A 10,721-nucleotide genomic window follows, 5' to 3' on the forward strand; every position below is an offset into this window, starting at 1 on the left:
CCTTACCAATGATGATGGTACTTTCTCCAAGCGTCTTAACACAAAAAAAAACATCAAATTGTCGGCTTATTGTTGTAGAATTCAAGAACATTACTAACAAAAAATTAGTTCTGATAAACTCTCGCAAACTCGCTACACATAAGAATTTCAAGACATACAGAGTCAGTCCTGAATTGTCTCCTGCTGAAAGAGAACTTGAGTACCAACTACGCAAATACCACAACAATCGTAATGATAAACTACGTAATGAAAACCCGGTGCACCCTATCATTGGGGCATTCACGATGGAGCAATCATCAAGATCCGCGGTACCCTTACTTCTCGCTCTTCTCCAACTTACTAGCAATAATCTCAACACCAATCGCTTACCAACCATCTGCACCACTAATATGCGCTCCCTCTGTGAAAAAGTTGAGATTTTCAATCAAGTTCTCATAAATACCAACATTGACATTGCCTGTTTAACTGAAACCTGGCTTAACTCCAGCGGTAAGCAAATTATTCTTTCTCAAATCAAAATTAATTACACTTGCATAAGCACTGAACGACAAGATCGCATGGGTGGTGGTACTGTTAGATTCATTAACAAAAAATACTCAGATAAAATAGAAAAAATAAAATTAACTACAGACTACTCGTTTAACTTGGTGCCTAAACAAGAAATCGAACTAACATTCGCTCGTGTGTACCCAAAATTACTCCCCCGAGGATACTCTTCCCGCCTAGTTATATGTGCCTATATCCCGGTTTGGTCGAAAAGTGAGCAGCGCAATGCGTCTTATCAACTTGCACAACTCATTGAACCAGCCATAACTCGTTGCACAATCGGCAACAAATCACTAATATTACTTGCAGGGGATCTAAATGGCTGCCCTACTGACTTTTTTTGTCGTTCTCACCAACTCACTCATCTCAATACACATCCCACCAGAAAACATCTATTCTTGACATCATCTTGAGTAACGCCCCTAAATGCGATGTGTCGAATGCCCTTTTTTAGTTTTGGTAATTCAGATCACCTTGTTGTAGTTAGTCAACCTCCTCTAAATTTCTATAAATCTACTCGCCCATTTCCCGACAAGGTTGCTTACTGGTCAGGTAAAATTGCTGATACTGTTGCACTAAAACGATCTACCAATATTGAAATCTTGGTTGATTCACCGTATGAAATACAAGTTGCTTGCAACAACTTTTATTATTCTATACTCTCTGCCCAAGACATCTGCCTACCACCAAAGGCAACAACGCTCGTTAACCCTAGGCCTTGGATGACACCACTTATTCAAGGCCTTATAAAATAGCGTCAACAACTCTTTTTCTCCGGGCACTACAAAGAGTGGAAAGCACTTGCAAATGGAATTGGTAAACTAATTACCAAAAGAAAGATAACAGGCGTTTCACTACTGGAAAAACAGCTTTTTGGCGTGATATCAGTTGCTGATAAAGGTCAAATCACCACCCCTATCTCTGAAACACTAGCAAACCAATTAAATGATCGTTTTCAAAGTGTTTGGACTAGCAAAAAACAACCCAGCCTCTCATCCTTCATTAACCGAGAGGCAAACCCGCCTACTACCCCCTTTTTTACCCTTAATAACATTGCCAACCAACTTAGCAAACTCAAACCAGGTTCCTCAAGACCAGATGATCTCTCTCCGTTTTTACTCAAATCTGCTCGCTTTGAAATCACCTCATCACTCTGCATCCTATTCAACCGCCTCATAGAAAACAGTTACCTTCCTTATCAATGGAAATCAGCAAACATAACACCGATTCCAAAAATTTCTAACCCACACTCGTCTAATGACTATCGACCAATTGCCATTACATCCGCATTATGTAAAGTTTTTGAACGTATTATTACCATAATCATTGTCCATCACACCAAGCACTTATGGGTCTCAAACAAACAGTTCGGTTTCCTCCAAGGCCGATGTCCGATGGAAGCTATTATTCAAATTATAAAGGACTGGAGTCATGCAAAAGATAACAGCAAATCAATTTATGCTGTATTCTTTGATTTCGAAAAAGCTTTTGATCTTGTCAGCTATGACAAAATACTGTTAAAGTTAATGAACATTTTACCTAGCTGGCTCACCTCTTGGATCGCAGCTAACTTATCTAACCATCAACAAAGAATTAAAACAAATGATCACACCACTGACTGGAAATGCATCGAAGCAGATGTACTTCAGGGTAGTGTTCTAGGTCCAATCCTGTTCATTCTATTTACTTCCTACATTAACGTCTATCTTCCACCTTAAACCAACCTCGAAAAATATGTTGATGACATACTTACCTATATAATTAATGATAATGTTCCTTCCAACTTACCTCAATATTTTTTTTGACATTGAAAAGTTACTTGACAGGATCTGAATTAATATACTCAAAAAGATCCGTGCAGACCCATGCTATCCTATAACCACTAAATTAACTCAATCCAACAACAGATACCCTAATAGATTTCCGTGTGCTCTTAACAACGCAAAAACAACTACTTACCAAAAAGCTTTTATTCAAAAACACCGCCGTATCCTTCGTGATATTACATTTGCTTGCAAACAATTTGAAGTATGTTAATACTTCTAAAATCAATGAATTCCGTTCTTTAAAGGTGTTATTATATATATCAAGATACCAGGAGCTTTAAAATAACAAAAAAGTTATAATTGCTGACTGTTTGATGTTTGCACCATATTGATTGGATGTTTGAGAACCTGTATTAAATCAAAATAATTATCTGAAAATAGAAGGCGACAAAAGATACAGATGAAATTGATATTGATGATAAAGATAACAATGACTTAACTTTATCAATATCATTTAAATCAAGGGTGTACGACTCCGCAAAATATCCATTAAATTTGCGTTATCGGTGATGCAAAGGCTTCTGGGATGTGTAGTACAGCCAGATTGTAAACAAAAGCCACAGAATACCTTTAATCGTTTAACTTAAATTGTGTGATTGGTTGATAAAGTCATTTTTAATTGATTTTTCTTTGGTTTTACTTTTTAATTAACTAAATATATTAAAGATTACCTAATCATGTCTGCTGGATTTTGTGCAGCTGTTAATTGTCAGCATAAACGAGGGAAAAACGTCGATAAAAATGTGTCATTTTTTCGATTTCCAAAAGACAAAAATAGGTTGATTCTAACGATTTTTTAAAGTTTCTTTTGTTAGTTAAGAGATTTTCAGGAGTATTATAAAAACTGCATGATTTATACCGTTAACTGTTTCTGGTATGCACGTTTCAATCCTTAACTACCCTCTGCAGTATGCTAGAAGGTTTATAACATAAGTGTATGGTAGACAACTTTTGAGCCATTTTTGGCCCAAAATTGTACAACTGTTGTATGGATTGTTAACTGAGCTCTGCAAGTGCAAAACAACTCAGACGTTCCTTCTAGTATTGAAATTAATTGATATATATATATATATATATATATATATATATATATATATATATATATATATATATATATATATATATATATATATATATATATGTATATGTATATATATATATATATATATATATATATATATATATATATATATATATATATATATATATATATATATATATATATATATATATGTATGTTATGTATGTATGTTATGTATGTATGTTATGTATGTATGTATAATTCTTTTAATTTCAGATGTAAAAAGTGGGTTATCAATTGCCGCCGTCAAGATCTTGACAACAAAACTTCAGTAGAACTGAATAAATCATATGCTCTGTGCAGTGAACATTTTGAGCCAACCCAGTATTACACAACAAATATTGGAGGCAAATGGACTATTTTATCAGCAATCCCAACCATCTTCAATGTACCAAATCCTCCTAAAAAAATTTCTGTCAAAAAAAAAGCACCTATAGAACAATTTCTAGTTCAGCCAAGAAAAAAAAGTAAAAAAACCACAAGTAATCAGTCTAAAGAGTTAACAATTTTTCATAGTGCAGACACTGCACATTCAGAAGAATCTGATGATAAGGAATAAACTACAAAAAAATTGAGAAAGCTTCATAAAGCCTTACACTTAAACCGTGTGAAAATTTATCGGTTAAAAAAAAAAATATTGTTTTTAAAAGCGCATAATAAAAAATGCAATGGATCAATTGAGCATATAAGTGAACTTGCAAAATTTTTTAAAGAGTCAACTCAGAATGAACAAACGAACAAAACAAGTAAAGAGATGGACAATTTATGATAAACTGCTTTCGCTACGGATTATGTATCATAGTCCACAGGCATTTCGCTGCTTTAGAGAATTTTTTACTTTGCCAAATAAGACAACACTTCTTGTTTTCTTGTCAAAAGCATTTGGAAAATTACAGCCTGGATTTTCTGCAAAAGTTTTTGCACTACTCAAAATGCGAGTTGATTATATGAATGTCCGTGATCGCAATTGTTGTCTTGTATTTGATGAGATGTCAATCAAGCAAAATATAGATTATGAAAGGGATCTTGATCATATTATAGGCATTCAAGAAGATGGAAAGCCATTAAATCAAGCTTTAGTTTTAATGATTCGCGGTATTGCCACAAAGTGGAAGCAGCCTGTTGCATATTTTTATAGCAACAGTTGTGTTCGTTCAGAAAAACTATCAAAAATAATATTGGAAGCCATCGATAAACTGCACTCAACTGGATTAATTGTACGAGCTTTAGTGTGTGACCAACATACAACTAATATTTCAGCTTTAAAGTTACTAGGATTCAGTAAAACAACTCCATAAATATCTCATCCTACAGCTCAAGCAAAAGTGTACATAATCTTTGACCCTCCACACTTGATAAAAAATCTACGAAATAATTTGATTCGGCATGATATAACTACAAATGGAAAAACTGTCTCATGGAAATACTTACACTCTTTGTATAATATAGACAAGCAAAACCCAGTTCGACTTGCACCAAAGTTGACAGAAAGCCACCTGGAACCTGGACCATTATTATCTATGCGTGTAAAATTGGCAACACAAGTTTTCAGCCATCAAGTTTCAGCAGCTATGTCCTTGTATATAATTGCAAAGCTTTTACCATCAGATGCTTTGGCAACATGTGAGTTCTTTAAAAAAATTGACACTTTTTTTGATATGATGAATTCTAGAAAGTTATTTGCCGACAAACCAGCTAGATGTGCATTAACTGAAGGAGAGACTATAAAAAACTTGGAAGAAATCAAAAATTGGATTTCAACATGGTATTTTGAAAAAGCTAGGAGCCAGACTGGTATTTCCAGCCATTGGGGACTAATAACAACAATAAACAACATTATATTATTATCCAGAGAGTTTCTTGCAGAAGGTTTTCCATTTATTTGCACATCCCGTTTTAATCAAGACTGCACTGAAAATTTTTTCTTAATAATACGAAGTAAAGGCGGTTGGAATGACAGACCAACGTCAAAACAGTTTAAATCTGCATACCAAAATGCTTTGGTTCTTTTATCTACTGAGCAAACTAAGTCAAACACAAATTGTGTTTCAGAATCAGATTTCACAGTAGCAATAACTTTAGAAACATGTGTTAATCTAATTAATGAAAAAAGTAATATTGTGAATAATTCACTATTCAATGAAACAAAATTAGGACACAAATGTAATGTAAATCCTCCAATGCAAATTCAGGGTTCAGTTTTACAAATTTATTCTGAAACTGTAGAACCGATTCTGTGTTATCTTGCTGGTTGGCTAATCCAAAAAGTTTCTTTATGTCAATTATGCAGAAATATTTTGTCTCAGCCACCTTCTGAAATCTCTGGTAATCCTTATGAAGAGTTTAACAGTATCAAGATTTGTAATGGAAGAATTAATTATTTACAACCAAATTCTTTCTTGTATAAAGCTGTACAAACTATGGAAGCCATTTTTCTTATGCACATTAAGAAAATATTTGCATACAAATACCTAGCAGGAACTATTATTGAAGCAATTAAGAAAGACTGCAAATTTACTTTCATTTATAATCTTCATTCTGAACATGCATTGCATTTGGAAAAAAAGCTGATCCACAATTTTGTTGATATGCGGATTTATTATTATGTCAAGTTTTACAATCACAACATAGATCCACGTAAAAAAAAATGTCCTAAGAAAATGGCTCGTGTTATTCATAAGTAGATTATATACTTAGTTGAAAGAAACTTAATTGAAATTATATGTTACTATCATACAGTTATGTTGCAAACCTACTTGTATACTGTAGAGGGCAGTTAAGAATTGAAATAAGCATATCAGAAACAGTAATGCATAATTCAATAAAACTTATGACAGTTGTGTATTTCTTTTTAAAATAAATAGAAAAAACATAATTATTACTTACTTTTACCAACGTTAAATATAATGCCACTTTTTTTATTCAAATAAATAACAAACGTAATAGTATAAAAAACTATTAATATACTACTATGCTTAAATTATTTATTATATTTCAGCTCCATCAGCGCTGTTGAAACAAAGCATTTGCTTTTAAAGTAAATTAAACCTGAAGTTGTCTTTGTAAAAGTATATTTGTTTATAAATCTGGCTGTACTAGGCATCCCATAATTCCCGTTGACCGAATTACACTAAAATCCGCGATTTAAATACTACTCTTTTTTAAATATTTAAATACACCCTTGATTTAAATACTAATTTTTGTTTATTTTTTTGTTTAAAAAAAGTGTAAACTAATTCTTTTGTTTTTATTTGCTTTCAATTTTAATTTAGTTACATGCGTTAACAAAATGGTAAAATGGCAGATTATTTGTAAAACTATAATAAGAGTTAATAATATAATATTAATTTATCTAATAATAATAATAATAACTAGCAGAAAGCAACCCGCGACACGGGTTATTATTAATTAAATCATTAATAACATTATAACTTGATATAATATCTTAAATATTATAACTATATACAAATTTATCTATGAATAATACTTTAAGTTTGGCTCCCGATCAGCAATGTGATTGCTAAGAGTTAATGACATAAAAACATAAAAATCAGTAAATTTATTATTTTCATTTTATTGTTAATAGAAAATTAAACGAATAAACGTAAAAGTTATACCAGCCTAGTTCTATCAACACAAAACACAGTAAAGATAGCACATAGCATAATTTACTTGTAGGCATACATTACCTACATTGCTATATGTCTCCAGAATATTTAAAAAAGGCTAGATAACTCGACCTAAACACTACTTGGCGTTGCCAACTAATACTACAACTTATATGAATATAAAGTATTACTAAAATACTTGAACAAAAGGGATTTTATTTTTATCAAGGGATTTATTAGAATATTTGAACAATAGAGTTACATTTAAAGCTTAACAATGGTTTAACATTTATTTCATAAAATAGAAAGAAACTTGTAGAAAATTTTTATACATGGTCATTATCAATTTTGTTATTAAAAAATACGTAAGACCGCAACAATAACAAAAGTTTCATTAATACTGCAAATATTAATTCTTATTTAAATCTCATTTAAAAAAGAGAGGGAGAGCAAAAGACAGTTTTTCGAAGACAGTATGTTAAAAAAGTAAAAAAGAAATGCAATAAATTTTTATGAGCATAGGAAAAGTAACTATTAATGATAATGACAAAAAATCATTGTAGCACCAATTAGCATTAACACAAAAACAAAAAAAAATAGGTTTATTATGTTACCAGTAAACAACATAATTATTACTTTAAAGATGTAAAGTTTTAGCATCAAATTTACTGTTGACTAATGTTAAATAGAGTAAACTTTACATCAAACAAGTTTATTAAATTAAAACAGTAGGCAAACTAATTAAGTAATGACAAATGCTAGAAAAAACTAGAAAAAAGAAATTGTTATATGTTTGAATTTATTAAAAAAATTAAAATCATACAAACTTAAGACTTATTAGTTGTTATTGTAAATAGTCAAATTCATATTAGTTTTGCTCTAAAGTGTCTAAAGCAAATTCAAACTAACAGACTTAAACGCTTCTTGACACTGAATTCTAGCAAGTTTTCTGCTCGTCAAGCAGCATTTCTTTCATTTGAATGACAACTAATTTTGATTAATATTACTACTACGACTAGTATTATTCGTAGTAGTAATATTAATCAAAATTAGTTGTCATTCAAATGAAAGATATTTTTACTTTTATTTATTATTCAGTTGTTATTACTGTAACAACTGAATAGTAAATAAAAGTAAAAATATCTTAGGAATTGCGACCTTCTCTAATTACAGATTATATTTTAAATTAGGATTTATTGAAACCCTTATCTTTGTATAAGTTTATAACGAGAACTGTATGTAATAGTTACCAGTTAGTATGACAATTAAATAAATACATACTGATTATGAAATAAACTTAAATGTTTTTTAAAAATATAAAACAATATTTATTATCATTAGTTATTTTTTAATTTAAAAAAGAATCTAGACTAGAATTTAAATTGTGTATATATATATATATACATATATATATATATATATATATATATATATATATATATATATATATATATATATATATATATATATATATATATATATATATATATATATATATATATATATATGTATACATTTACATGTGTGTATATGTATACACACTTTCAATAAGAAGCGTTACACTTTAAAAAATAAAACATGGATAAGCAATCTATTTATTGCAACTACTTTTAGGGGATCTTTATTTTTTTTCTTAAGAGAAAATGTACATAAAAATACAGAGTAACATAAGATATATAGATTATCCAGGTCAGATTTAAAAATTGTTTGGGTAAAATATCCGTAAAAAGTCTAGAATATATTTTCCTCTATTTTTCTCTTTATTTTGCTTTTAGTTTCGTTGTTTCAATTTTTTTTTAATTTTTATTTATTTTTCTATGAAGTGATGATTTTAAATGTTTAAAATATATATTATATAATAAAGACAGATACCTAAACTTATGTATGTATGGAAAATGTTTTAATTATCCGGGGAAACTAACATTAAAAAAAACATCCAGAAGTTCAAAAATATACAGAAAAATATAATTGATGAAAATATACTAAAGTGTATGCACATTTATAAACTTACATGTCAATAAAATACAGTTAGTTTTCTATGTTAAATGCATGAATTATATATCTAATACAAAATATAAACAATATAAAATTAAAATGATATAAAATAAAATAAAATTGTAAACTCAAGCGAATCCATACCAGTGCTACTGTCTCCAAACCTAATACTATGACCCCTTCTAATATAAAAAAAACAAAAATAATGCAAATTAAATTGACTAAAAAGCACTTTTTTATTGCTCTAAAAAATAAAATAAAAGTTTCTTTGCTAGTTCCTAAGTTCTTAGGAAACTGAAAACAAATAATAAAAAGACTAAAAAAATACAAACATTTATTTATTAAAACTAATATATTTAAACAAATTATATTAAACAAAAAACATTATAAAATTTCTTTAAATGATAAGAGAACATTATCAGCTCAAATTTTCCCACAGACCTTGCTCGTAAAGTCGTGTGAATAATATGAAAAGTGTTTAGAAAAGACTAGAAACTACAAAACAATGATATATGCAATGTTGAACATTGAACGTCAACTGGACTAATTATTAGCAAAGGTTTTTTAAAAGTTCACAAAAATGAACAATATTTTGTTCTTTTATACCAAACAAATACATCATATGATAAATCTGAAATAAAAAATGTAAAGAACAAGTAAATATAAAGAAAAACATTACATATGAAAAATGTACATGATAGAAAAAAGCTGTTTTGATGAACGAGTGTAATATTTTTGAAATGTTAATATTTCATGTTCGCTTTCAGAAAATAATTTTGCTGGTAAACAATAATTTCAAAATATTTAAAGCAAAATCATGAATGAACAGCGCTAAAGATAAAATATCAAATTGAGATAAAAACAATACATGGCTAATGTATATATGGCAAAAGATTTTGACTTTTAGTAAATGGTTAAAAGCAGTGAGATCCAATAATGAAAGTACCGTTTTACCATTTTTAACTATAGACACCAACTTGAAGGTTAACCAAAATGGCTGTCAACACAAAACTTTATACAAAAACAACATCACAACAACCTCACGCAACAATAGCACATACTATAAGATAATATAGTATGTATGTAACATAACTTAAGTAACGTAACATTCATATATAACGTAACATAAGTACAATATAACATAGAATTTTGATAAAAGAAATTATTATATGTTTGCAGAATAATTAATAATAAAGGCTAGAGAAAACATTGACCGAATGCAGTAACACAGTTTGCTTAAATACATTGCTTGGCTGGCAAGATTGACAAAACTTGCTCTACACGTTTGATATGTCACATCACTTTAAAAACATGGAAAGAACATAATATAAACATATATACCAACTATAAACACAATATACATGTTTAACTTTAGACAGCATATTTAAACACATTTATAAAACAATTATATTACGACAAACACAAAAAATAAAAAAACATTTTAAACCGTTTTAAAAACACATTGGTAAAACAGTTAAAAAGCACAATCTACCACATACTCATATGTATCAAAATAACATAAATGAAAATAATAAACATACGCAACTTAAATTGTGCAAACAAAAATTTTTTAAATGACATGAGAAAAATTAAAAAGATTCAATGTAAACAAAATATAAATATATGTACAAACAATTCTCTTTACCTTACTGCGGCCGTGGCGCA

This window comes from Hydra vulgaris, chromosome 08, assembly GCF_038396675.1.
Source record: "Hydra vulgaris chromosome 08, alternate assembly HydraT2T_AEP".
In the NCBI taxonomy this organism is placed as follows: Eukaryota; Metazoa; Cnidaria; class Hydrozoa; order Anthoathecata; family Hydridae; genus Hydra; species Hydra vulgaris.